This window comes from Phyllobates terribilis, unplaced genomic scaffold, assembly GCF_046119375.1.
Source record: "Phyllobates terribilis strain yellow unplaced genomic scaffold, ASM4611937v1 Scaffold_8__6_contigs__length_399053987, whole genome shotgun sequence".
In the NCBI taxonomy this organism is placed as follows: Eukaryota; Metazoa; Chordata; class Amphibia; order Anura; family Dendrobatidae; genus Phyllobates; species Phyllobates terribilis.
In genome coordinates this window covers 338,084,415-338,110,174 of record NW_027362768.1, presented here as the reverse complement: position 1 = coordinate 338,110,174, position 25,760 = coordinate 338,084,415, and the positions used below count along the sequence as shown (strand labels likewise).

Here is a 25,760-nt window from a genome sequence, read left to right as displayed (position 1 = left end):
AGAAGCTCAGTGGGAGCAATATTACTACGAGTCAGGGGCTGGCAGCTGCAGAGCTCGCCCTGACTGAGAAGCTTTCTTACCGGACCCGGCGTCCGAGGCTGTGGGGACTAACTCTTACCCAGCAGCAGAAGCCGACCGGCAGGGGATTTCAGGTCCTCAGGCCCAGAAACCCGAAGGCACGGTCACACGCGTGGGACCAGCACCGCCATCGTGGAGCGGAAGCCATTAGAAGGCCCCGAGTCACCGGCCATACGGGTGAGCACCACACGGTACACTCAGGGACGTGGGCTACTTATATCCGCTTCTAGCAAGGTAGCCAGAAGAGTACAGTCAGTTTGGGAGGCCTACAACTCCGCCTGGCCAGGGGAGATCCCATCTGCTCAAGGACTGACCAGGCCCCGTTCACTAGCAAGTACTCCGGGAGGGTCTATCGTTGTTACCAGTAAAGACCCTGAATTACACCGCACCGTCTCTGAGTGGTTCCTGCTACCCCCATCATCCACATCTGCTGCCCTGAGGCCATACCCCTCCCGTTGGGGGTTATACCATCTACGCTGCACCATCCATCCACCGGCCTCAGCGGACTGTCCTGCAGCGGCAGCTCCATAGCTGCATTCAACGGGTGGCGTAGTCGTCCTGCATCTACCGCTGTTACATCGCCGCTCAGCTTGACTCCCTGGGCACGGACCGGGTCACCGCCACGAGACTACAACCCTCAAGAGATCCGGCTCCGGGTAAGCTCCCGCGTGCGCAACGCAGCGCGACACAGGCCCAGGGGCGCGTCAGATGGAACATACGTCGCCCGCCAAGGCCCACGGGTACCGGATTGGAGTCACTAGGTGTGAGGTGCAGGGAAGAGGCCAGAGAAAGGACACAGAAAGGGGTCCTGCTAAGTACTCTGGAAATATCTGGGGGTGGACTGAGCCCCTCACTGAGTACGCACAGCACGACGGGGGAGATTGCTCTGGTACCTGGAATTTGGACTGCAACAACTGTGAGTAAAGACCCTGGGACTGCACTGCACTGCACGGACTCTGTGGTTATTTCTGCACCGCGACACCCTGCACAACCACCATCATCCCACACACACTGTCCTGAAGCTACACTCTTCCTGTGGGGAGTTATACCACCCTTGCTGCCAAACCACCAGCTTCAGAGGACTGTTCCGCAGCGGCGGCCTCATTAGCCGCACTCCACAGGTGGCGTAGTCGGACATTATATATAACCTACACACCTATACTACCCTTGTATTGACCGCCTGGGTCACGGACCGGGTCACTGCCACTGTGACTACTACCCCCAGCGTCTACCGGCCCGGCTCCGGGTACCCCACTGCCCAGGGGGCGTGTCATAAACACTGCTGCCCCTTTTTTGCTGTGTTTTTTTTTTTTTTAATAAAAAAAAATCACAATTCTAGTGCATGTGAATCCTATCTTGCTTTTAGGCTAAGATTTTTCCTAAACGTTTCTGCAACTCCCTGGCAGAAAAAAGGCATGCGGATTTTACATGCGTTTTTCCTGCCATGTAGAAGCGTTTGTAAAGCGTTTTTAACATGCGATTTCCGCATGCGGGTTATCAAGGACTTTTCCAAGCGATTTTAGCATCACTTGGAAAAGTGCTTGACTACTTGGTCACACTATATAAATCCATGCAACCGGCATGGATTTATGTTGTGTGACCAAGTTACGATGCTGCAAATGCAGCATCATAAGTAAAAAAAAAAAAAAAAAAAAGATTATACTCACCTTCCGATGGCCCCCGGTCTCCTCGACGGTGCGTTCAGTGGCTCGCGGTGCTCTAAAAAGGACCTTCCATGACGTAATTTAGTCATGTGGCAGGTCACGCGACCGCTGACGTCGGCGGTCGCGTGACCTGCCACATGACTAAATTACGTCATGGAAGGTCCTTTTACACCACCGCGAGCAGCCGAAGAGCCAGCAGCGCTGCCCGGAGCAGTCAGGGGGCCATCAGAAGGTGAGTATATGTTTTTTTTTATTTTAATTCTTTTTTAACTACAGGTACTATGGTAACCGGGTCTGGAGGAGAGTCTCCTCTTCTCCAAACCCGGGTACCAGCCGTGCAATGAATTGCATAATATCCGCATGTGTACGTGTAGTCATGCGGATGTTATGCGGTCCAATGCAAGTCAATGGCGGCGATTTCGCACAGTTAATGGTTGTTCTGCTGATTTTTCCGCAATGATGATCCGCAGCGGAAATTTCAGCAGCATGTGCAAAGCACATGCGGATTCTCATTGGGAAACATGGCTGACAACTTAAGCGCTTTTAATGCGTTTCCGCTGCGGAAATGCATTAAATCCGCATTGTGGGCACATAGCCTCAGCGTACGTTCACACTTAGGATATACACTGTGAATTTTCCACTTGGATTTGTGGGCAGATAATCTGCAGCATATTACAGTAGGGAATTGCAGGAAAAATTCAGCGTGGAAATTATCCTGCTGTGCTGTTTTTGTGTCCCAGGTTTGTTAAGTTATGCCATGGATTTTCACCCTTTGCAATGCATGGGGTGAAATCTGCGTCAATTTAGTCACAAAGTGTAGACTTTGGCATTTTCACTGTGGATTATAGATTATATATAATCCAAAATTCTGAACTAGATCTAAAAATGGTTTAGAATCCCCCAAGTCCTGCACTTCTGAAAGAGTTAAGCGTGACTTTTTGCATGAGCTCTGGATTTCGGGTTTATGATTTTTTTTTTTATTCCACCTATTGGCTGCGTCTTGAGTGGGTGGAGAACTTGAAGTGACTTGGAGAATTTTCTGCTCAGTAATGACCTAACTGATTTCCCTCTGTGCTGAAAGCCTGCAAAAGCCAGCATAAATGGCATTCTGTGGAAGAATGTCCCCCCACCGCTGGCTGCGTACCCCCCAACGGGCCCCAACTGGCGTTGTACTGTACTCTGCAGACATCACACTTTTCTCATTAGCACGACATTGAGAATAAGGATTCGGTGCCACTTATCTTCTATTGTTGAGCATCCTTTCCTTTGCTAAAGTAACTCTGAAATGTAGCGCTGACCCGTTCATTTTTCCAGCTGGGGTAAGTCGAATGTTTTCACTTATAGCTAATACAAAGCTCTAACCGCAGATCGTATGTTGATACTTTGTACATTCTCATAAATTGTAAAGTCAGTGACACAGAGCATTACGATACGCAGATCTCTGGCTTGTGCGCCTACTGCTTGACATTGTGCAGATAAAACAAATGCTTTTTTTTTTTTTTTTTTATTATCTGGGATTGTTTTACAATCCTTATACTTCAGGACACATTTTAGGCTTTAAATGCTCATTTGTTATTTTATTTTTCCAATCTGTGCAATAAAAAAAAGCTCTCATCGTCCCGTATTGCCAATCTGGAATTCACATTACAGAGACTCTCCATTTTCAGAATAATGGAGGACGGGCTTCAGCTGTTGCTGGGAGGATTTGTATGGATGCTGAAAGTTTATCATAAAAAAAAAAAAAAAAAAAAACCTTCTGACAGCTGTTTTCAATAATGTTATTTTTAGGGAGCGCTGCTGTGAAGGTATTGGGGAGATGGTCGACTTGTGTCAGCTGCAGGACATATACAAACCTAGGGGGTCATTCCTGACATTTTATGGCAACAGTTAATAGCTACACCAGTTTATTTAAAGAGGGATAGCGTCTCAAAACGGATGGTGTATCCTTTTGATTAATGTGTTTTGGTACTAAATAGACTAGGCCTCGTGTGTAAACAGCAGAGCAGACATGGAGAGCAGCAGTTGCCCGTGGCAACCAATCAGCTATCTTCTTTCATTTTCAAAGCAGCTCTAGAAATATGAAACGTGGAATCTGATTGGTTGCTATGGATGACTGCGCCCCAGCTTGAGGCCTAACTGGTTTCTTGGCATAATAACCTAACTTCTAGCTCCGATTGCTACTGTTTAACCATTTAAATGCTCAATCTCTAACAGCGGCATTTAAATGGTGAAATCATTCCAGCGCGCTGCCTCGCAGCTTGTGCAACATTACGGCGAGGAGCCAATGGGTTACCGCGGCAGTCGGAGGCCTCCATCGCCACCATCTTGGTGCTCCTATGAATCCCAGATTTAAGTCCCTAGAAGAGAACTAAAAATATATTAAGAATACAAAAATATTTTAAAAATATATAAACGTTTAATGGAAACATATAGAAAATGTAAAATAATAAAAGCATATTTGGTATCCGTAAAAGTCCAGTCTATCAAAACATAAAATTAATTAACCCATAAGTTAAATGCCGTGAGTAAAAAAAAAATCAAAAAGGGCTCAAATTGATGTTTTTTTTTGTAATAAAAAGCAATTAAAATGGTATTACAAAATGTAGATTTTTTTGTAAGCTTGCGAGCAGAGCCCTCACTACTTTTGGTATCTGTTGACTTCTGTATTACTCTGTAATGTCTTTATTGTCTGTACAAGTCCTCTCTGAAATGTAAAGTGCTGAGGAACATGTTGGCGCTACAGAAATAAAAAATAGTATTATAATATATGTACCATATATATTTTTATATATATATGGTACATATATATATAAAAAAAAATTTTAACCATTACAATATAAAAAAACTACAGAACTTTGCTATCAGCATAATCGTACTGATCTGGAGAATCCTGTTATTTTCATTTTAACAAACACCATAACAAAACAAGACCCAAAAAACAATTGCAGAATTGCATTTTTTTGTTTCATTTCATCCTACTAGGATTTTGTTTTCTGTTTTTCAGACCATTATAAAGTGGAATAAAAGGTGTCATTCAAAACTACAACTCAACCAGCAAAAAAAAGCAAAAAAACAGGCTCCCATACATAGATGTAAAAATAAAAAAATAAAATGCTAGAAGAAAGAAAAGTGGAAAAAGAGGAGATATAAAGGAAAGCGCAAAATAAAACAGACAATAATTAATTGTTTTTGAAAATCTTTTCTCCAATTATCCCATAAACGCTCCAAAAATAATGAATTCACAGTATTGCAGTATACACAAATAAATCTAATCAAAAACTTTAGTCTGCAATGGAATGAAATGCGATGTTTAATTATGTTGAATTTTGCACATTAAAAACTAAACCTAATTATGCAATTGCTTTCATTAATTCTGTTTTTTGCTCTAAGATCATTTAACTAGAAAGTTTTGGGACTAATTTACGGTTCCTTGTACACAATCCATTGTCATATTGTTAGATGATTAATGTGCTTTTGTATTTGCATGTTCTCCGACGCAGTGAAAACAAAAAAGAAAAAAAAACGTATTTGTCTTGAAGTTGTGAAGTATTTCCTTCTTCAGTCTTGTAGCTGCGTTGTGGGGTAAGAGGACTTCCAGTGTAACTGGAGCAGCTGTGCCAATCAATTTAGCTAAGTGTGCAATTAAAAAGACAGGCAGAAAAAACATTGCAGGAGAGGCTGTCAAACACTGGCACGATTTCTCAGCAGTTTTTGTGATCTGTCTTTCCAAATAACCGATTCTATGTGCAGGGATAAGAAGCTTCTGAAGCCAATGACGACTGGGAAGTTGGAGTCATGCATTTGGCATTTGGTTATTTTAATGCATATTTGAATAGGGGTTGTTGGGTTGATGCCATAAGCCTCTGTAATGAAGCGATTATGCTGCCCTCGAGCCTTTAGGTTACGTTCGGGCCACACATTAGTGTGAAGAACACTAGGCCCACCAGAGGACTTTATTCTGAGGGCCCACCTTTCATGTATACAAAACCAATGCATTATCATTAAAGTGTTTTTTGGACCTAGACTAATTTTTATCATACACTGTATCAAAAGGTATAATCATAAAATACACAATGTTAGGATTTGACTCTGCTTGCTAATTGTTCAGATACTGTTGAAATCCAGATGGTGGAGCCAGGTTCTCCCCCATTCAAAAGTCCCATAGCAGCTGCAAGGTTTGCACTATAAACTCTCTTGAAGGAGAAGCCAGGGCCCACCGGAGAATTCTCCAGTTCTCTGGTGGGCCAGTCCCACTCTGAGTTGCTTCGTTTTAGTTTCTGTCTGAAGCTCTGAAAAATTTAATACGGACAGAACCCCCATTGGATCCATTCACTATAATGAGGCATGAGGAATAACTTTCAGCTCTGTCTGGCTTCAGTTTCGGCAATGTCTGCCTTTTTAGGTGGCCCCAAACTGTCCTCTTCAAAAAGGTGGACACTGCCTAAACGGAGAGACCAGACAGAGCTCAAAATTACTCCATCTGCCTCAATATAGTGAATATCTCTTTTGGAAGATCCCTCTGAATCCCGGTTTTCAGTTCTTCAGATGGAAAACTTGACTGAGCCACTAACATTCAGCCCAAACGTGATGTAAACCCAGCCTTAGGCCACGGCCCCACTATCAGTATTTGGTCAGTGTTTTTTCTCAGGAGTGGGAGGCAGAACCAGGTGAGGAACAATCAGAGAAAAGGTATAATAGAAACAAGTCACCAATTCTGCATTTATCACCCACTCCTGGTTTTCGATCCCACTCCTGAGAAAAAATACTCACCGAATACTGATAGTGGAGCCATAACCTAATGCTCATGCACTCTTTTGGTGGAGCACTACATGAGGCTGTTGCTGTGAGTGTTAACCACAAATGAAGGTCACTGATTTCTCAAGCAATAATTCAACTGGGAAAATGAACAGCCCTACGAACATTTGTTCCCCATGATTATTGAAACGTGCAAGTAAAAATGCGCCAATCGACTTGCTATATCAACAATCGCAGCTCGTTACGCCCAATTAATCTGCCAGCTTAAAAGGACTTAACTGTTAAAGGCGATGTACCTTTGCATATTTGTTTTATTGTACATTTGCTTTCTAAATGCAAAATTAGGCAACATTCTAAATTGTCTTTATTAAAAATGTATGCTTATTTACTGCTGCAGAGTGTCTGCAAGTCCATTAGCTAGCTCAGTGCCTTTGTAAAACATGTTACAGCAGGAAGGAGGTTGTACACAGATTCCCACAGTGTGGAGTTAGAGGGGAAAGTTTCTAAATTCTCAGGGAGGGCAGAGAAAACAGGCTATAGTTAATGAGAAAAGCATGTGAAGGGGAAAGAATTGCAGGGTAGAAGCTTAGACCTCACACTCAGCCTATATTACCGGGAGAGACGCTCCCAAAAGAGAAATCTGAAATTTAGATCAGGCTGAAAACTGCATATCAAAAGGTCTGAGAAATAATGAAGGAATGAAGATTGCAGGCTGAAAATTATTGTCATTTTCTTAACTAAAAATAACCATGAACATTATATATATATATATATATATATATATATATATATATATATATATATATATATATATATATATATATATATATATATATATATATATAAAAAATTTTTATCCATGTCAAAAGTGTCTGTAGCCTTTTAAGGTTTTTAAGATCACTTAAGGAGAGTCTAGTTTTACTTGTCGCCTACTTGCTGTCACACTTTCCTGCATTGGATTCACCCACTGCCATACCTATATATAGTGATCAATTAACAGCAGTATACTTTATTAGCAAAATCTTTTACAAGCTTTAAATATGACTTCAGCACTGTAAAGATACATTCTGTGTATAGATGTAAAAAATAATCATCAGAAGAATCCAGGAGCGGACAGTTCTTGACATTCCGAGCTAGGAATTCTGGGATTTGTAGTTATGCACCAGATGGAGTGCTGAAGGATTTTTAGTGAATCATAGGACTTGGTGATAGACGAGAGGACAGACCTCAGTGTAAGCACACAGTAGTCTGTACATTCCAGGAGTCTTGTTTTCTGCACCACGTCCTCAGACATGGTTTACATGATAATGATTGAGCTTCTGAAGTCTTTCATGTGCAGTTGCTTGGATCTGGAACCAGGCGTATGAGTAGGACATGCAATATTTAAAGGTAGAGACGAGAGTTGCATATTACTGTAGTAGAGGAAAATATGAGAGCACAAGAAACCTAACTCACACTACCATAATAAACATGCAAATTCCATGCGGATGTAAGTATTATTGCCACATATGCTCACTTTAAGGCCACGTTCACACATTCAGTATTTGGTCAGTATTTTACATCAGTATTTGTAAGCCAAAATCAGGAGTGGAACAATCAGAGGAAAAGTATAATAGAAACACGTCACCACTTCTGTATATTTCATCCACTCCTGGTTTTGGCTTACAAATACTGATGTAAAATACTGATCAAATACTGAATTTGGCCTTGGTACGAGTTATTATTTTATAATACTGGCAAACTATTGGCCTTTTAAGATTTTTTTATTATTTTTTTTTGTAAGTTTTAGATCTTTATCGATTGCCATATTAGTCCTATAAAGTTAGCCCACTTTTGATAACCCGAAATTTGGCCCATCAATCATGCATGAGATCATCATATGAACTTCATTAACATACCAAACTTAACTGGCAGAACAAAAACTGTAAAATGCTCTTACCATATTCACCTAGTTTCAGCTGTCAAAGGACAAAAAATAGAAGAAATTTTCATCCGACAGAAGGCAGCAGTCTGCCATCGTTTACATAAACTTTACGAACGTTGGTCGACAGACATTGCCAAAATCATCCGACTTTTCAACCTCCCCTGTCAATATAGTTTAATATTGAATGAAAGTTTTAGCAGCGCCCATTGATATGATATACCACCATCCTTTGGCATTTGAATAAAAGATGGAATACTGGCAAAATAGACCCCACACCAGACCCTTTTTTATAAAGATCCCAAGCCAAACCACTTAAACCAATAAAGACTAATAGAGAATGCAAATCAGTCCCAAGAATACAGATGCCCATATAATAAATACAGACCATCTGAATATAAATCCTAGACCATGTTCCTTAATAAATCATACCCCCAAACGAGAACCTCTCTATTTACAGACTCCAGTTTAGAGCCAATTTGTGTTTTTGTGCTCCGTTATTGCATTTGCATAGAGCTGGAGTGGTTGCCAACCCCGCATCCGATCAGATCAATGGTTTTCTTCTAGCTCAGGGAAACTGAAAAAGAAATTAGGAAATAAGCAATTAATTTTCATATATTGAGTCCAGGGTTTTCCGATGTTGCTTCCTTTATGTGAAATGTACTGTGTTTCTGCAGTATTCTTGGCTCTGCAGCGATCTGGCCTTAAGAACTAACTGCAAGACCCACGAGTACTTAACAGTATAATTACATCCCACATAGCACCTTGCTTTAGCCCACACAGGAAAACTATTTTTTAAGCCATTTTTATATGTTCAGGGAAAGATGGCAAGTAAAGAGTAAGGACAGCGAGTAAAAATAATTCAGTATTGATTTACGTGGATTACAAACATTTTCACCTGCAACTTTTGCTTCTCATTTGCTTCTCTACTGATCCTACTGCTCCTTCTCCCCTCTCACAGCATGAATCTGCACTGCAGCATCATCCCCCTCGTCCCCCTTTTTGATCTTTTAGTGACTTAGGTAGATTTTTAAACATCTAGTAAGAGCCTACAAGCAGGTGAGACCACAGGTTGTTGGAGGATTAGGGTGAGGATGACGCTTTACATGGCACCATTAATTATACAAATACTATAATGTTCTGTTCTATTGATTTAGGTAAAAACAGGTATACATTAAGGTAGAGACAAACATAGTCCCACTTAGTTACATAGATGTCCATATCTCATATTTTAACACACAATGAAGATTGAGACCCTGGCCAAGTTGGGCCCTCGTTGTGTGAACTTGCTCTGAATTAACAATTACTATTTTGTCTTTATTGCCCTTGATAAATGCTGCACGTTCAAGCAAGTCCATCGAATTATGTATCAGCGAGTTGACAACCAGAACACCTCTTAATGGAAATAATAAAGTTGTCCCCTTGGAGCTTTAAGTTAATAGGCATTCTCATCAAGATTTTACATGCACGAAAAACTTTTAGAACTTTCTAACTTTCAGTTTTTTTTTTTTTTTACTTAGTCTCATTTCTTGTGATTACGGTTTACAGTAGTTTTCCATATCTGCCTTTAGATACATTTCATCACTTTACATATTTCAATGCTTAGATAATCGAGTTACCTTGGTTTTTCTGGTATCCAACGGCTGGAAGAAGAAGACTAAGTATCAGGGAGTCTTCTGAGGCTGAGAACATCAACATACTTTTCTGAGCTCCTGTTGAGGGATACTGGTTTTCTTTATGGAGATCAAGCTAATGTAGGGGGGTCTTACAACCAATGCTTCCTCAGAGTAAGTATTCAAAGCCGCTCTCCCCCAGAAGGAAGAAATCTGTTCTTATAGGTTTCTTCTACTTTGTAAGTCTATATCCAAAGCGTACAAGAGCATTTAATCATTAAGGATCTCTGCCAAGCCAGAGATGCCGATGACGCGCCCCCAGGGCTGTGGGGTACTCGGCAGCCGGGCCTCCGGATATCACGGTGGCGGGCCCGGTCTGTGGCCCAGGGCGGTCACTCAAAAAAGGGGATATGTATATATATATATGGGGAATTTGGGAAAGTTTGTGACGCCACCTGTGGTACCTGGTGAGGTTCACCAGCGCTGCAACAGTCCTCTGAGGCAGATGTTAGGGCAGCTTGCGATGGGACAGCTCCCCACAGGTGGAGCAGGCCTCAGGGCAGTGTAGTAGAAGAGAGTGGGTCACGCTGGGCGTTGTAGTGCAGGGGGAACGATAGTGCCGATGAAGAATGGACAGAGGCAGTGCAGTGCAGTCATCCAAGATTTTACTCACAGTTCTTTAGACACTTCACAGGTGCACTTTACAGGTAAAGGCCTCCCTCGTCGTGCTGCGTTCACCGGGCAGGGGTTCAGTCCTTCCTCAGACAGCTTGGGAGTACCTGGCAGAACCCCACTTTCTCGTGTTCCTATTTTGACAGTCTTTACTCTGGTCCTTCTCCCTCCTGCTCTGCGCTGCCCACTCTCAATCCTGCTCCGGTGCTCTGAAGTCCTTCCAGTACGTCGGATCCGGGACCTACTTGACCCTCCTGGGGGATTAGAATGCCGCAGCAATCCCTCTGTCTTCTGACAGATGCGGGGCGTACGGGTGCCGTCCTGCACACGCCGTACCCCCTGGGATCCTTTCTGTAGAACGGAGCCTACTCCCTGCTCCCCTCCGGGGCCTTCTAACCTGGCCCTAATTGTGGAGCAGATCTCCTCCTGAAACTCTGCTCCCAGACTGTTCTTCTGAACAGTCCCGAGCTGTTCTTCTGAACAGCTCCCTAGAACTGACACATCTACTGACCCTGAACTGAACACTTCTCTAAGATGGCTTCCTTATTTTATACTCCTACTAAAGTGCTCCCTCTAACTACTTCCTCCACCCACACCCACTACTGGTTCCCCCTACCTTTGGGTTCCCCCCGCACTCCAGCCAGGGTCAGGGCTCAGCAGAAACATACATTGCGTCTTGCCCCTCCTGCCGGCCTGGAGCAGTGTAGTGTTGGATGCAGGTGTGTTGGGGTTCCGTGCAGTACTCCCACCTTACCTGAGAGAAGGGAGACACCACACCTCTGGGTGAGGTGCAGTACCTCTGTGGCGACTGAACCCTCAGGGGCGCCACACCCATCTGTATATGGATGTTTTGGACTTTTTACTCCTGTAAAAACAGAACTTGTTACTGGCTGGGATAGATCTCAGGGGCTTCTTGTTTGAGAATGTTCTTCCTTCAGGTGGAGAGCTAATTTCCTTTTTTTTTGTCCCTGGGGACCTTCAGATTTGAGACCCAGACCCCTTTTTACCTCCACAGATCTATTGTCCCAAGCTTGGTTCACCATGGATTTCTGTGACGATCGTTGCTTCATTCAGTAGGACCATAGGAGATCTAAAACTCGCTACTGTAATACAATTATGAAAATGTCTCCATATTAAGCCGGTTTTAAACTGGGCTAAATCTGTGATGAATAGATTTTACCAACAATTTAATTGTAATCCACTTAATCTGTGAAAATATTGTTTATTAGATGGAAGGAGGTCTCCAATTTACGTGAAGGAAAGTCAAAAGTCTGTACAGTCTTTGATCTCTCAGCTAGAATAAAGCCATGCTGGATCATTAATTGTACTTGTAGATGGACACAGCTGTGAATTGTGCACTCAATTATTGACATGTCTGTACTGAAGCGCAGCTTAATTTATTAATGAAACATGTCCCCAAGTGACTCAGGACCTCTTGCTACTCATCCTGGCTTTAGTCCAGATATTTCTAACCTTCTCATTAGCTGTGTGCAAATTATGGTCCTTTTTCCCCGGCTACTCTGTAAACAATCCTGCTCACTATTGCAATGGTGGACATGACCAACAACGTACATGATCTTGGGTCAATCATATGTGCAAAAATCCTTAAAAAGATCTGTCGATCCACCTCCCTTACCAGCCATGAGAAAGAAAGTTATGGGGGAGGGAGAATTTCATTTGTAAATGAGGATGCATCTACAAGACAAAGCAAAATCTCTTTGTGGCCTTTGATGATATGAACAACACTTGGATGCAAGGGATATGTCACGCGAGGTTAGGGGAGGACCAAGTGTACAACGATGGGAAAAGGGGGGGAAGCCCAACAACTAGGGAAAGGGAGAGTGGAGACCCCTAGGCAGATCTTACAACACCCTGACTCCACTACCATCCATAAATAGGTTCCGCACCTATCACTGAGCAGGAAACCTAATCCCTATCTATCCCTAGAACTAGGCCCTAGGTAGGGAGGGGAAGGGGTGAGCACTAGTCAGCCCCACTGCAACTAAAGACAAACAAGGAAAACAGACAAGGGAATACACTTAGCTTGAGAAGACACCAGAGAGAAGACGACAATAATCCGTCAAGAAACTCCAAGAAGAAGCTAGCCGACTGCTAGTACTCCAGACCTGAGCAAGGAAAAATGGTAACATCACCGGCGACTCTCTGGAGACACTGAGGGTTTTTATATATCAAGCAAGGGTGTTTCAGTTAGCAGCATAAGGTGGATATCACTGCTGGGCCCTAGCGAGAGAAGGATACCACTACACTACAGAGATGAAAGAATCAAGAAGTTGTCTGCTAAGCCAAGCGCAGCGACCTTCTACAGCCGGATCCAGAGCGACTGTCTGTCAAACCTGATACACCCTTGACAGGATAACTCAGTTTCTCCTTGGTAATCATACATTTTAATGTTTTTGATCCCATTCGAGTTGCATTGGGGCAGTTAGATGCAACATTTGCTGCATTTTCTTCCAATTTTTTGTGTGTCTAAAACACAAAGGACACAGAGGACTAGAACTCTACAGCTCCACCTGTTGGAAGTAGCAATCCTAAACGTCAATATCAACCTTTTAAGGAGCCTTGCCACATGACTTAGGATAAAAGCCAAACCAAAATCTTAATTTGCAGACACTGTGTTTTGGGGTACTGCCCCTTGACATTGCAAAGTGTGAGATCTGGTTTGTCTCTCTAAAGAGACAATTTGCATATTTAATTTTCCAGAGGAGCATTGCAAAACTCAAGTCTCCTCACCTTGGCATACCAGGCTTGACATGTCACTCTCCGCAAGGAGAAACGTTCACCCTTGGATCCAGGTCAGACGCCTCTCACCCAGCCAAACCAGATCTCACATTTTGCACTGCCGAGGGGCAGAACCCTGAAACACAGTGTCTGCAAATTGAGTTTCTGGTCTTGGCTTTTATCCTAAGTCATGTGCAAGGCTCATTAAAAGGTCGATATTGACTTTTAGGATTGCTACTTCCGATAAGTGGCACTAAAGTTCTAGTCCTCTTCCTCTCTGAAGAGACAATTTTCATATTTTTCCAGAGGAACATTGCAAGGCTTACAAGTCTCCTCACCTTGGCATGCCAGGCTTGACATTTCATTCTCCACAAGGAGAAATGTTACCCCTTAAAACATTGATGTGACTGACTTGAAAAGGGTTTGTGGCTTTGGGAAGGGCATGTGGCTTAGCTGGAAAGAGTAATGACTTAAATGGCACAAGAAATGCAAAATTTTGCCAAAATTTTGGCGTAAAACAGTAAGCCAACTAAGTGGTGTGACCTAGACAGAATTGTTCAAGGATTCACCAAATTTATGATCCAGCATTGTTATATCCCAATTCTTATATAATGACAACATAGTCCACAGTTTTGCACCTAGGTTGTTACAATACACATCAGTACCTGTCCCCAATGGAGCTCACAATCTATTTTCCCTAATTTAAACACACACATATGGGTTCATTTAAAGCAAGCCAATTATAAGTATGCTTTTGGAGTGTGGGAGAAAAGTGGACCTAAAGGAAACCCATGAGAAGACGCATGAAGAATATACAATCTCCAAGCAGATATTACCTCTTGGTTGGATTTGATCCGTTGCAAGGGACATCGTGCATGAGCCTCGCTGATAAAGTTTTATAGGGAAGCTGTCACCAAGAAATTACCTATTGTTTAAATGGGATTTTTGTGTTAATTGTATTTTTAAAATATTTTTTTGTAATTTTTACCCTATTACAATCTACAGTATATTAAAATAAAAACAAAATTAGTAATCTGTAAGAGCAGTCGGACTGTGGAATTCCCTACCATAAGAGGTAGTGATAGCAGACACTATAACAGCTTTCAAAAAAGGACTGGATGATTTCCTCGATACTGTGGGCTACAGTTAAATCAGACAAAATATTTCACCTATAGTAGTACATTTAATATGATAATAGTAATTACATAACTAGTATCATTAATAGGTTTGATCCAGGGTTCTTGTACTGATCGCATTTCTCGGGGTCAAGAAGGAATTTTTCCCCGTGATGCAGATTGGCTGAATGTGTCCTGGGGTTTTTGCCGCCTTCTGGATCAACACATTTAGGCAGAGGAATTTTAGTAACACCATTATTAGAATCACAAGAGTAATACAAAATATAAAACAAATTAAAAAATTATAAACGGATCATTTTTAATTGTAATAGTGCAGCAATTATAAAAATAGTAATAATACATTTGTGAGGCCAAGTCCCAGTAAGTTAGTGCAGTGTTAGTGTAGGGAGTACAATTGGGGGAGAAATCTTGCAATTTTCACACTGGCCTCTAGGACTTTTCTAGACTTTATACTTCTGTCCTTTCATGAAGAGTTTACCTATTAGTAAAGGCAGGATTACAATGACTGATAACACCTCTATATACAATAGATAACACAGGATCCACCATTCACAATAGGTGATGTCACAGCTCACCTCCTCCTCCTCCTGTACAATGACTGATAACACCTCTATATACAGTCGATAACACAGGATCCACCATACACAATAGGTGATGTCACAGCTCACCTCCTCCTCCTGTACAATGACTGATAACACCTCTATATACAGTAGATAACACAGGATCCACCAATCACAATAGGTGATGTCACAGCTCACCTCTTCCTCCTCCTGTACAATGACTGATAACACCTCTATATACAGTAGATAACACAGGATCCACCATACACAATAGGTGATGTCACAGCTCACCTCCTCCTCCTCCTGTACAATGACTGATAACACCTCTATATACAGTAGATAACACAGGATCCACCATACACAATAGGTGATGTCACAGCTCACCTCCTCTCCATCCTTCACAATGATCTTTGCACACACTCATTAGACACTTCAATGCAATAGATAAGGTCAATACCTGACCATCGTGGCTAATGTACATGTGTTTTCCTAAACAGCAGCAAGTTAAAGCCTAACATATCCCCAGCGACCTGTGTGAAAATTGCAAGATTTCATTTTTTTTTTTAATACAGATTGTAGTATGTAAAATACAAAATAAAAAAAAATCGCCAAAGTTTTTTTTAAATACAATGAACACAAAAACCTTATTTAAACAATAAGACTATTTGGCCTAATTTTGCACTGCCGATCGCCCAGGATTAATAAATCTGCCCCGTTGACGTCTATTACGTCTCCAAATCCAAGTTTGTACCAAGTTTTGTTTTTCACCATTTCAGTTGTTACTTGTCAGACACTTGTCTGAATGAACCTCAGTCCGAGACAGAGCAAAAATGACTCCCTTCAACACCTGTAACCTCAAAGGAAAAAAGCCCCAAGGAAAGTGTTCTTGCTTGTCGTGCAAACTAGAGGTTTTTATGGCGCATGTAGCATAAGAATGCTGTATCCCGAAGGCTCGAAGCGTTTTGTGATCAGAGTTATGTTTTCCAAATCCCCTCTGTTAAATATTGATGCCTAGCAAATGTTACTGCAGTTTAAATAATTCCTATTCTCCCCGGGTCCTTGTGTATGGTAGGAATTAAGGAGGAACTAATCCTAGGAAAGAAAAAACTTTTGATATGCATTTTAAAAGGTAGAACATTGGTTTAACTCATTTCCTCCAGATATATGTATATAATTTCCTTTAACCGCCTCGTCCCCTGCAACCAAGTTGCATGGTAGTACAAAAGCCTGATAATTTTAATCTGACCTGTGATTTATGTAATACATACTCAGTGGTCATTAAAGGGAATCTGTCACCAGGTTTTTGCTACCTAATCTGAGAGCAGCATGATGTAGAGACATAGATGCTGATTCCAGTGATGTCACTTACTGAGCTGCTTGCTGTAGTTTTGATAAAAAAAAACACTTTTATTAGCAAATTATCTTAGAGGACTATTAAACTGGCTGCATTTAGTTTTCCATATTCTTGAGCTCTGTATAACCCTGCCCCCACCACGGATTGGCAGCTTTCTGCCTATGCACAGTGTACACAGAAAACTACCAATCGGTAGTGTTGCCGGGGTTATACAGAGCTCAGCATTCAGAGAGCTGGTAGATCTGCAGCCAATGCTGGAATCAAGGACTCTGTCTCTACATCATGCTGCTCTCAAATGTGGGTTGCAAAGACCTGGTAACAGATTTAAAGGGTTTTCTCCACAATAGAAAGTGATGACACAGCTATATATTTGCCGAGACCCATTCAACCCTCAGAATTGTTTGGTTGCCACACGAAGGCTTTAAAGGGGTTGTCCAGGCTTGGGACTCAAGTCTACAGTCACTCTACAGTCACTCTATGTGACTGCAGTCTTTGGAAAACTCACAGTACAGGATGTCAGGATTCTCCGATGCCCCCGCTGTGAGCAAGCCGTCATGTGACCACAAGTTTGCCATTTCCATATGACGCGCCCCCTGGGCCAGTGCTGTTAGGGGGATACCCGGAGCCGGATCAGATGGGGGTTGTAGTCTCCGAGTGGCTGTGACCCGGTCCGTGCCCAGGGTGTCAAGCTCAGTGTGTGGCAGTCCTTATGATGTTATTAGTTCTTTGTGTCGACTACGCCACCCGTTGAATTGCGGTCAATACGGCCGCCGCTGCAGCAGGGTCCGCTGAGGCTGGTGATGTATGTGCAGCTTAGGTAGTATAACCCCCAACGGGAGGGGTATAGCCTCAGGGGGTCAGTTGCAGAGGATGGGGGTTGTGGTGGTGCAGCGGGGATGGAAATGAGACTCAGAGTCGGGCTGTGCAGTTCAGGGTTTGTTTACTTACTGCAGTTGTTCTGGTCACTCCGGCCTTAAGTGACCACCCGAGCCGTGCTGCGTCCACCAGGTCCTGGACTCGGCCAACCCCCAGGTGATTCTGGAGCGTGGTCCTGAGCTCCCTTTCTGTCCTGTCCTCTTCTCTGGCCTTCCCCACCAGGGATCCACCTATGTCCGGCTCCCTCGGGCCTCTTGGTGGTAAACCCTTGTCTCTGGGTTCCCTGACCCTATTCCTGGTCTGCCTTTCGGGTGGATTTAGTGGGTGATCGTGGCAGATCCTGCCCACGACCTCCGGTTCCTGGCTAAGGTGTGCTGTAGCCTCTGCCAGCTTGGGATCCGGTACCCTGTTGCCAACTCTTCACCCTCTGGTCTAATTTGGGCTCTTGGAGTTCCTTCTTTCTCCCCCTCTGGGTCTTTCTTTCTCCTCTCTCTCTCTTTTGGCCTTGGAGCTGCTCTTCTCCTCTGCTCTGCTTCTCTGACTCAACTCTGACAGACTGACCTCACTCTGCAAAAGACTGACGTCTCACAGACTGACCTCACTCTGCAAAAGACTGACCCTGATCTAAGATGGTTCCCACCTTATATACTCCCTCTATGTGTGAGCTCAGGTGACCAGCACCCAATGAGCTCCTAGCACTACCCAGACTGCTCCCCCTATCTGCCCCTACACTACTGGGATGTTCCACCCCCCTCCCACTCCAGCCAGGAACAGACACTGTCGTACCTGCACATTTCTCTAGTGGGAGTACCATCGGTCTGTTCCTCGGAAATGGGATGTGTGTAGTGCATGCAGCTAACTGAGCTCAGTTCCACACTCCATCCTTACCCGGGAGTGGAATATCACACCTCTGGGTTGAGGTGCAATACCCCTGTAGCAGCCGAATCCTCAGGGTGCTACATTCCCCCCTGGTAAATCACAGCACGTCCTCGGGCTGCAAGATATAAACATCCACAAACATACATTTTTTTTTTTTTCATAAAACATAAACATATAAAACATATAAAACATCATCAGCAGCAATAAACTTTTCATATAAACATTCTTGTCTTCTGGTACCTCCGGTCACGGTGCAACTTGTGACCGGGTAAAGTGCGACAGTCTCTCTTGGAAGAAAAACAGTTTCCTATAAAACCGGTAGGGGGCGCTTTAGGAAGCGCAACTATATACAAGGGGATATGGCCGCTCTCAGTCCTCGGCCAGGTATTAGGAACTAGGGACACACGGGGTTAACAGTTCACTCTTGGCTGGTCCCAACGGGGAACATATTTTAAATAAGTAACAGTTCTTGGTACCCCGACGGGCAACTTTATACAGTCTCTCTCTACCGTACTTCAACGACGGCGTCCTTCTGCTCCTTCTTTAGATTCTTCAGACCCGTCTGGGTCCTCTTGCTCCTCCTCACACCGCAGCTCCTCCTCCGTCAGGCGATGCACATGGAGGGCGTAGGGTCCTTTGGCACACTTGTGCCAGGTGAAGGTGACCTCGTCCCCTAAATACAGGTCACGACCTCTGTGTCCCTCCGGTAGGTGGGACTCAATGTCTCTCCTGGTCACGAAGACGTCGCCTGGGGTGCGGTGATCCCTGATGAAACCCCACCCATGCTGCAGATTGAACTTTATCACAGTCCCGATGGTACGGGGACCATGCGCTGCACGGGGGTTTCTCCTGGTCCGGCTCTTCTGCTCCGCGCTCCTTATTTGGGCTTGTTGTTCCCGGGCCCGCCTCTCTCTCCGCTCCCTCTCAAAGACCTCGAGCTGCTGGCGGCAGCACTCTGCACGCTCCGCTACGGCTGCCCGAGTCTCCTGAGTGAACCCCATGAGGTCTTCTCCAGTGGGATCCCACTCAAACTGGGTCTCTTCTAGCGGGGGCGAGATCCTCTTTATGGGCTTTGGAGCCGGGATCAGGGGTTCGCACATGGCCCTTGCTTTTTGCAGCTCCAGCTGGATGTATTCCTGGGGCCATACGAAGGGCTGCCCATCCGGGCACGTATGCTGGGCAAACAGGTCCTCACCCAGGTGCGGTACCTTAGGTGTTATGGGCGCCGTGGTGGTAGCGGCGCCCGGGTTAACCAGGCCTTGCGACCAGGCCTGGGGCACCTTGAAAGTAAAGGGCACCGTAAGAACGGCGGCGCCCTGTGTTACTTGGCCCTGCGACCAGGCCGGGGGCTCCGCGGAGGTAGGGGGCGCTGTTGGTATTGCGGCGCCCGGGGGTACTAGGCCTTGCGACCAGGCCGATGGTACTTCCTGCTTGGCCACGCTCGGGGTCGAGGCGTGTGACGTCACAGGGGTCGCGGCTTCCGTTTGAGGCCTAGTCTGCGGCGGTGACGTTGCAGCGACGGGCACGGCAGGGGGTACTTCGGGCTCTGCGACGGGGAGCTGGGGCAGGCACGCGGTTTCCCGGCTCGGGGTAGTGACGTCCCCTTTACCTGCCTCCATTCGTTCGGCTCCCTTCTCGGCGCCGTCTCCGGCCTTCAGTCCTCCTGAGCCATCCTCAGAGGCGGTCTGTCTCCTCGTCTCGGGTGGCGTGCTCCGCTGACGAGTCTCGGTCTGCTGGGCCATCTCTCGGCTCCACTCCGCCAACGTCTCTCGTTGCACCCGGGCCATCCTCCGTGCGAGGCCCTCCAGCGCGGTCTGTGCACACTCCCGGTCTCTGGGGAGCTGTGCTAGGATCTCCAGCAGGCCTTCTGGAGTGGCGACCTGCAACAGGCTCCTGACCACTGGGTCGGTGCTGCCTGGAGTGGCGGCCCGCATCAGGCTCCTGACCACTGGGTCGGTGCTGCCTGGCTCTCCCTCCATCTCCGGGTAGGCTCTCTCTGGACTCTCTTCCAGACGTCTTGTCTCCGGGTGCGGTCTCTCCAGACTCCTCCAAGCGACACCCATCTTTGTTCTCTTCTTCTGTCTCCGCCCACATTGAGGGTGGTCCCGGGGCAACTTCAGTTCCAGGGGCAGTTCTCTCACGCTGATGGACACTTCCAGCATCACAGTCTCTGTTGGTGGGGGCGGTTTCCGCTTTTGGCGCCATTCTTCGACCTGGCCCACGATGGGAGGTGGCCTCTTGCCACCCTCTGGCACGCCCATAATGGCGTCCGCTCTTCCAAGGCGGGAAATCCTTGGAAATGGCGGGAATCGTCTCCCAGTGGCGGGAAACTCCATGGTTGGCGGGAAAAAGCTGCAAATGGCGGACAACCGGCGGGAAACGACCTGTGATGGGGCCCGATGGCGGGGACCCTCCGGAACCGGCAGGAGACTTCTTTTTGAGGTAACGGTGAACTTTTCTTCAGGCACGCAGTACCCGGTTGTTGCGGGCACGTTATCCTGCCGACTACGCCAAAGTTGACGCGCCCCCTGGGCCAGTGCTGTTAGGGGGATACCCGGAGCCGGATCAGATGGGGGTTGTAGTCTCCGAGTGGCTGTGACCCGGTCCGTGCCCAGGGTGTCAAGCTCAGTGTGTGGCAGTCCTTATGATGTTATTAGTTCTTTGTGTCGACTACGCCACCCGTTGAATTGCGGTCAATACGGCCGCCGCTGCAGCAGGGTCCGCTGAGGCTGGTGATGTATGTGCAGCTTAGGTAGTATAACCCCCAACGGGAGGGGTATAGCCTCAGGGGGTCAGTTGCAGAGGATGGGGGTTGTGGTGGTGCAGCGGGGATGGAAATGAGACTCAGAGTCGGGCTGTGCAGTTCAGGGTTTGTTTACTTACTGCAGTTGTTCTGGTCACTCCGGCCTTAAGTGACCACCCGAGCCGTGCTGCGTCCACCAGGTCCTGGACTCGGCCAACCCCCAGGTGATTCTGGAGCGTGGTCCTGAGCTCCCTTTCTGTCCTGTCCTCTTCTCTGGCCTTCCCCACCAGGGATCCACCTATGTCCGGCTCCCTCGGGCCTCTTGGTGGTAAACCCTTGTCTCTGGGTTCCCTGACCCTATTCCTGGTCTGCCTTTCGGGTGGATTTAGTGGGTGATCGTGGCAGATCCTGCCCACGACCTCCGGTTCCTGGCTAAGGTGTGCTGTAGCCTCTGCCAGCTTGGGATCCGGTACCCTGTTGCCAACTCTTCACCCTCTGGTCTAATTTGGGCTCTTGGAGTTCCTTCTTTCTCCCCCTCTGGGTCTTTCTTTCTCCTCTCTCTCTCTCTTGGCCTTGGAGCTGCTCTTCTCCTCTGCTCTGCTTCTCTGACTCAACTCTGACAGACTGACCTCACTCTGCAAAAGACTGACGTCTCACAGACTGACCTCACTCTGCAAAAGACTGACCCTGATCTAAGATGGTTCCCACCTTATATACTCCCTCTATGTGTGAGCTCAGGTGACCAGCACCCAATGAGCTCCTAGCACTACCCAGACTGCTCCCCCTATCTGCCCCTACACTACTGGGATGTTCCACCCCCCTCCCACTCCAGCCAGGAACAGACACTGTCGTACCTGCACATTTCTCTAGTGGGAGTACCATCGGTCTGTTCCTCGGAAATGGGATGTGTGTAGTGCATGCAGCTAACTGAGCTCAGTTCCACACTCCATCCTTACCCGGGAGTGGAATATCACACCTCTGGGTTGAGGTGCAATACCCCTGTAGCAGCCGAATCCTCAGGGTGCTACACATACTTCCGGCCATATTCAGACTAGAATACAATTTACTTGCATTGAGCGATGCTGCACACATCTAGTTGGCATTTGACTGCATGTATACAAATTGCATACTTGTCCGTCGCATGCCCGTCCGCTCCTGGAGAATCCTGACAGTGTGCAGTGTGTCCGTTGAGGATTCACAGATCTGCATGCAAATAGTGACTGCAGACATGAACCCTGGGTCTCGACAACCCCTTTAATAATCCTCTTGACACAGAGTGACCAAGAGTATAACTGTGCAGAAGACCAGCAGGAAGGGACATGTGAGAGTGACCATGAGTATAACTGTGCAGAAGACCAACAAGAAGGGACACGTGAGAGTGACCATGAGTATAACTGTGCAGAAGAACAGCAAGAAGGGACACGTGAGAGTGACCATGAGTATAACTGTGCAGAAGAACCGCAAGAAGGGACACGTGAGAGTGACCAAGAGTATAACTGTGCAGAAGACCAGCAGGAAGGGACATGTGAGAGTGACCATGAGTATAACTGTGCAGAAGACCAACAAGAAGGGACACGTGAGAGTGACCATGAGTATAACTGTGCAGAAGAACAGCAAGAAGGGACATGTGAGAGTGACCATGAGTATAACTGTGCAGAAGACCAACAAGAAGGGACACGTGAGAGTGACCATGAGTATAACTGTGCAGAAGACCAGCAGGAAGGGACATGTGAGAGTGACCATGAGTATAACTGTGCAGAAGACCAACAAGAAGGGACACGTGAGAGTGACCATGAGTATAACTGTGCAGAAGAACAGAAAGAAGGGACACGTGAGAGTGACCATGAGTATAACTGTGCAGAAGAACCGCAAGAAGGGACACGTGAGAGTGACCATGAGTATAACTGTGCAGAAAACCAGCAAGAAGGGACACATATCCCTTTATATTTGAGATTGATGGAGTAGGACATGATCCAATCAGAATAATGATGTCATATCCTAGCAGCCATAACATTGTTAGATGGGGTTATTCCTTGAAAATGTATTTTTCCTGTTGTCCACTGTACCACCTACTGGCTTTCTTACCTGAAGGAAGACATTATTTGAAAGGGTTGAGATGTTAATTTGATTACTGTGAGTCTGCCTACGTAATAAAAGCTTCTACTACAGAGTAAATGTTGTATTACATGGCAGCCATTCAAATGAATATGCGATCTTACTTGGCCCAGATTGCAGGAGCTGCCCTGATCCCAATCATACAGGACAGAGGTTACCATTGTGAGACCAATCCCAATGAGTGAGTCTTTTATTTGGTTGACCACTTAAATCTTGCTGCTCTTGTCTCCATCACCTACGCCCTGTGCTTACTTGCCCTGACTATACCTTGTATCTCACTTTATTGGTGCCTGTGATCTGGTTCTTTCTGCCAACAATACATTGACCCTGCCAGGTTCTTGAAGACCTAGGCCAACTGGCTCCCTGCAGCCAAATCAGTGGAGTAGAAGGAAAAATATTTTATACTCATTTCTTTAAAGAAGTTGTCCACTACTTTGACATTGATGCCCTATCCATTGGATAGGGCATCAATGTATGATCAGCCGGGGTCCCCCATGTGGCACCCCTGCCGATCAACTGTTATCGGTGCCGCCGGCCGAAAGTCCTTTCCTGCGGTGTTTGGCCGTCAAGTTGTAGTGGCCGGCGCGAGGTACTGCACATCTGCCCTCTATTAAATTGAATGGGAGGCGGATGTGCAGTAACAAACGGCGGCTACTACAGCTACACGGCCAAGCACCGCAGGTAAGGACTTCCGGACGGTGCCCGCTGCTGCCGACACCGATTACAGCTGATCGACGGGGGTGCCCTGTGGGGGACCCCGGTCGATCATAGATTGATGCCCTATCCTATAGATAGGGCATCAATGTCAAAGTAGTGGACAACCGCTTTAAGGTGACCATACGCATGAGATAGCTGTTGTTCCAGCACTTGTTTGGTCAAATGCTACCTCTCCTGACTCACTTATGCATATGAATGCTCATCTCAGCTGAGCATCCATAGAACATATGGTTCTTAATAGGGAGAGGAAAGAAGTTGCTGCCAGATACCTTTTGGGTGATGGCTTATATCCCAGGAGAACAAAAGGACTCATCTGTCAAGTGAGAGTTGACACAATAGATGTTCTTTCGATGTTCCTGTCGAAGTTGGCTTTAATCTAGTAACAAGGGTCTTCACTTTCATTAATACCAACCGCAAGCAACATGGAGAATCCATAGCATTCCCGGCTCTATGATCTTCTCAGTAGCCATTTTACTGGCGCACAATGGTAATGGGCAAGCTTTGTTCATTATCTTGAACGTGGACCACTGAATCCATGCAGCAGTCATCTTCCAGCCCAACTAATTCCATGGTGTTTCATCTACTTGGACACGTATACATATACGGACATTGAAGATGAAGAACGTGTATGGTGATCTTTCATTGACAATACCGATTATCCTGTTGGCTGCTACATATGGTGCCATCTAATTAATAGAAGTTCTTCAGTAGTTGACTCTTCAACCACGTGCCAACAAAGCCCTTTTTATGCACCATTGTTTTTTAGTCAGTCCATTCAACCACAAATCAACTCCTTACTCTACTGTGGAGCACTGAAGGATGGTTTTATAATGGTGAAACAAGCTGTCCCAGTGAAAGCAGATTTCCAGGCGAAACAAATAGTTACAACTCATACAGACAAATGGCTGTTGAGCCTGTGCGGCTGATCGGAGACAGAAAATCCATTGTGCATGATCACGGTGCCGTGCCAGTGTCTTGCTTTATTTCTGCACATCATAACAAGCTGGTTCTAAGTGGGGAAATCAGTAGATAAATTCACATGTTGTAATAGGGCCTTAGGTCTCTCCTCGCTGATTTTCTTGCTACATTACCTCTTCCTGACGCTGGTCGTGATGCCTTTATTGATTACATCTTGTTCTGGCCTTGGAAGTATTATGCGGATATGACTTGAGGGAGAAGCCTATTTAAAGCTTCACATCCTACAGGCTAAAACCTATTAGAAATTCTGCCAGGATTTCTGCAGTTATTTATCTGGAGCCTCTGCAGCCTCTTGGCACTTCATTAGTATTTGGGAATAATAGTTTTCCATGATTAGTCGGAGTCCCGTAATGAAACGTAAAACCATGTGACCCGTACAGTCCACCTCCAAGAACTAGGGTAATTATGAGATCTTTAACTATTAATCTTGGTAGTGTTTGTTCAGCAGGATATTAGCGGAGAGGAAATTATACCGTAATTGCTCATTTTGGCTGGAGAAAAAGTTATGGTCATACTATTAGGAGAACTCCAAATAAGTTTTAGTCAAGGTCCAAACTTCTGCTATAAAATAGGCATGTGACCCCCTACTTTTTTGCTAGGAGCATTCTCCCAATAAGAAGTTGATCACAGACTGTCCTGCTGCTTGGGCTGCCATCATTGTGGAAATTTAAATGTACAATCCTCCTGCAGCGCCATCACGTGGGAAATTAAATATTACATAATTCTCACTAAAATCACTGGTCTGTGCAGAAATGACACAGATCAGTGATTTTAGTGAGAATTATGTAATATTGAATTAATGAATCAATTGCCCCTGAAGATGTAGGTTATCCAGCGAAACATGTCAATGGTTATAGATCTAGCAATGAAGTTCAAGTTTTAGTATTATATTAGCAAAAGTAACACTACGGTCAAGTTTAGTAATTTTCTTTGTCCCATTGGCAATTGGGGACTTTAGGA

The 25,760-nt window shown here is 45.4% G+C and overlaps 1 protein-coding gene across 3 annotated transcripts in view; it reads left to right on the top strand.

The window, feature by feature from the left end:
- Positions 1–25,760, top strand: part of PRICKLE2 (prickle planar cell polarity protein 2) — a 316,460-nt gene that overhangs the window by 161,703 nt on the left and 128,997 nt on the right. The window contains exon 1 of one of the 3 annotated variants that reach the window (XM_073644676.1): positions 2,787–3,061. The exons of the other annotated variants lie outside the window; for them this stretch is intronic. The gene's annotated coding sequence lies outside the window, so the exon portion shown is untranslated. Of the gene's footprint in view, positions 1–2,786; positions 3,062–25,760 lie in introns of those variants that run through there. 3 annotated transcript variants of the gene reach the window in all.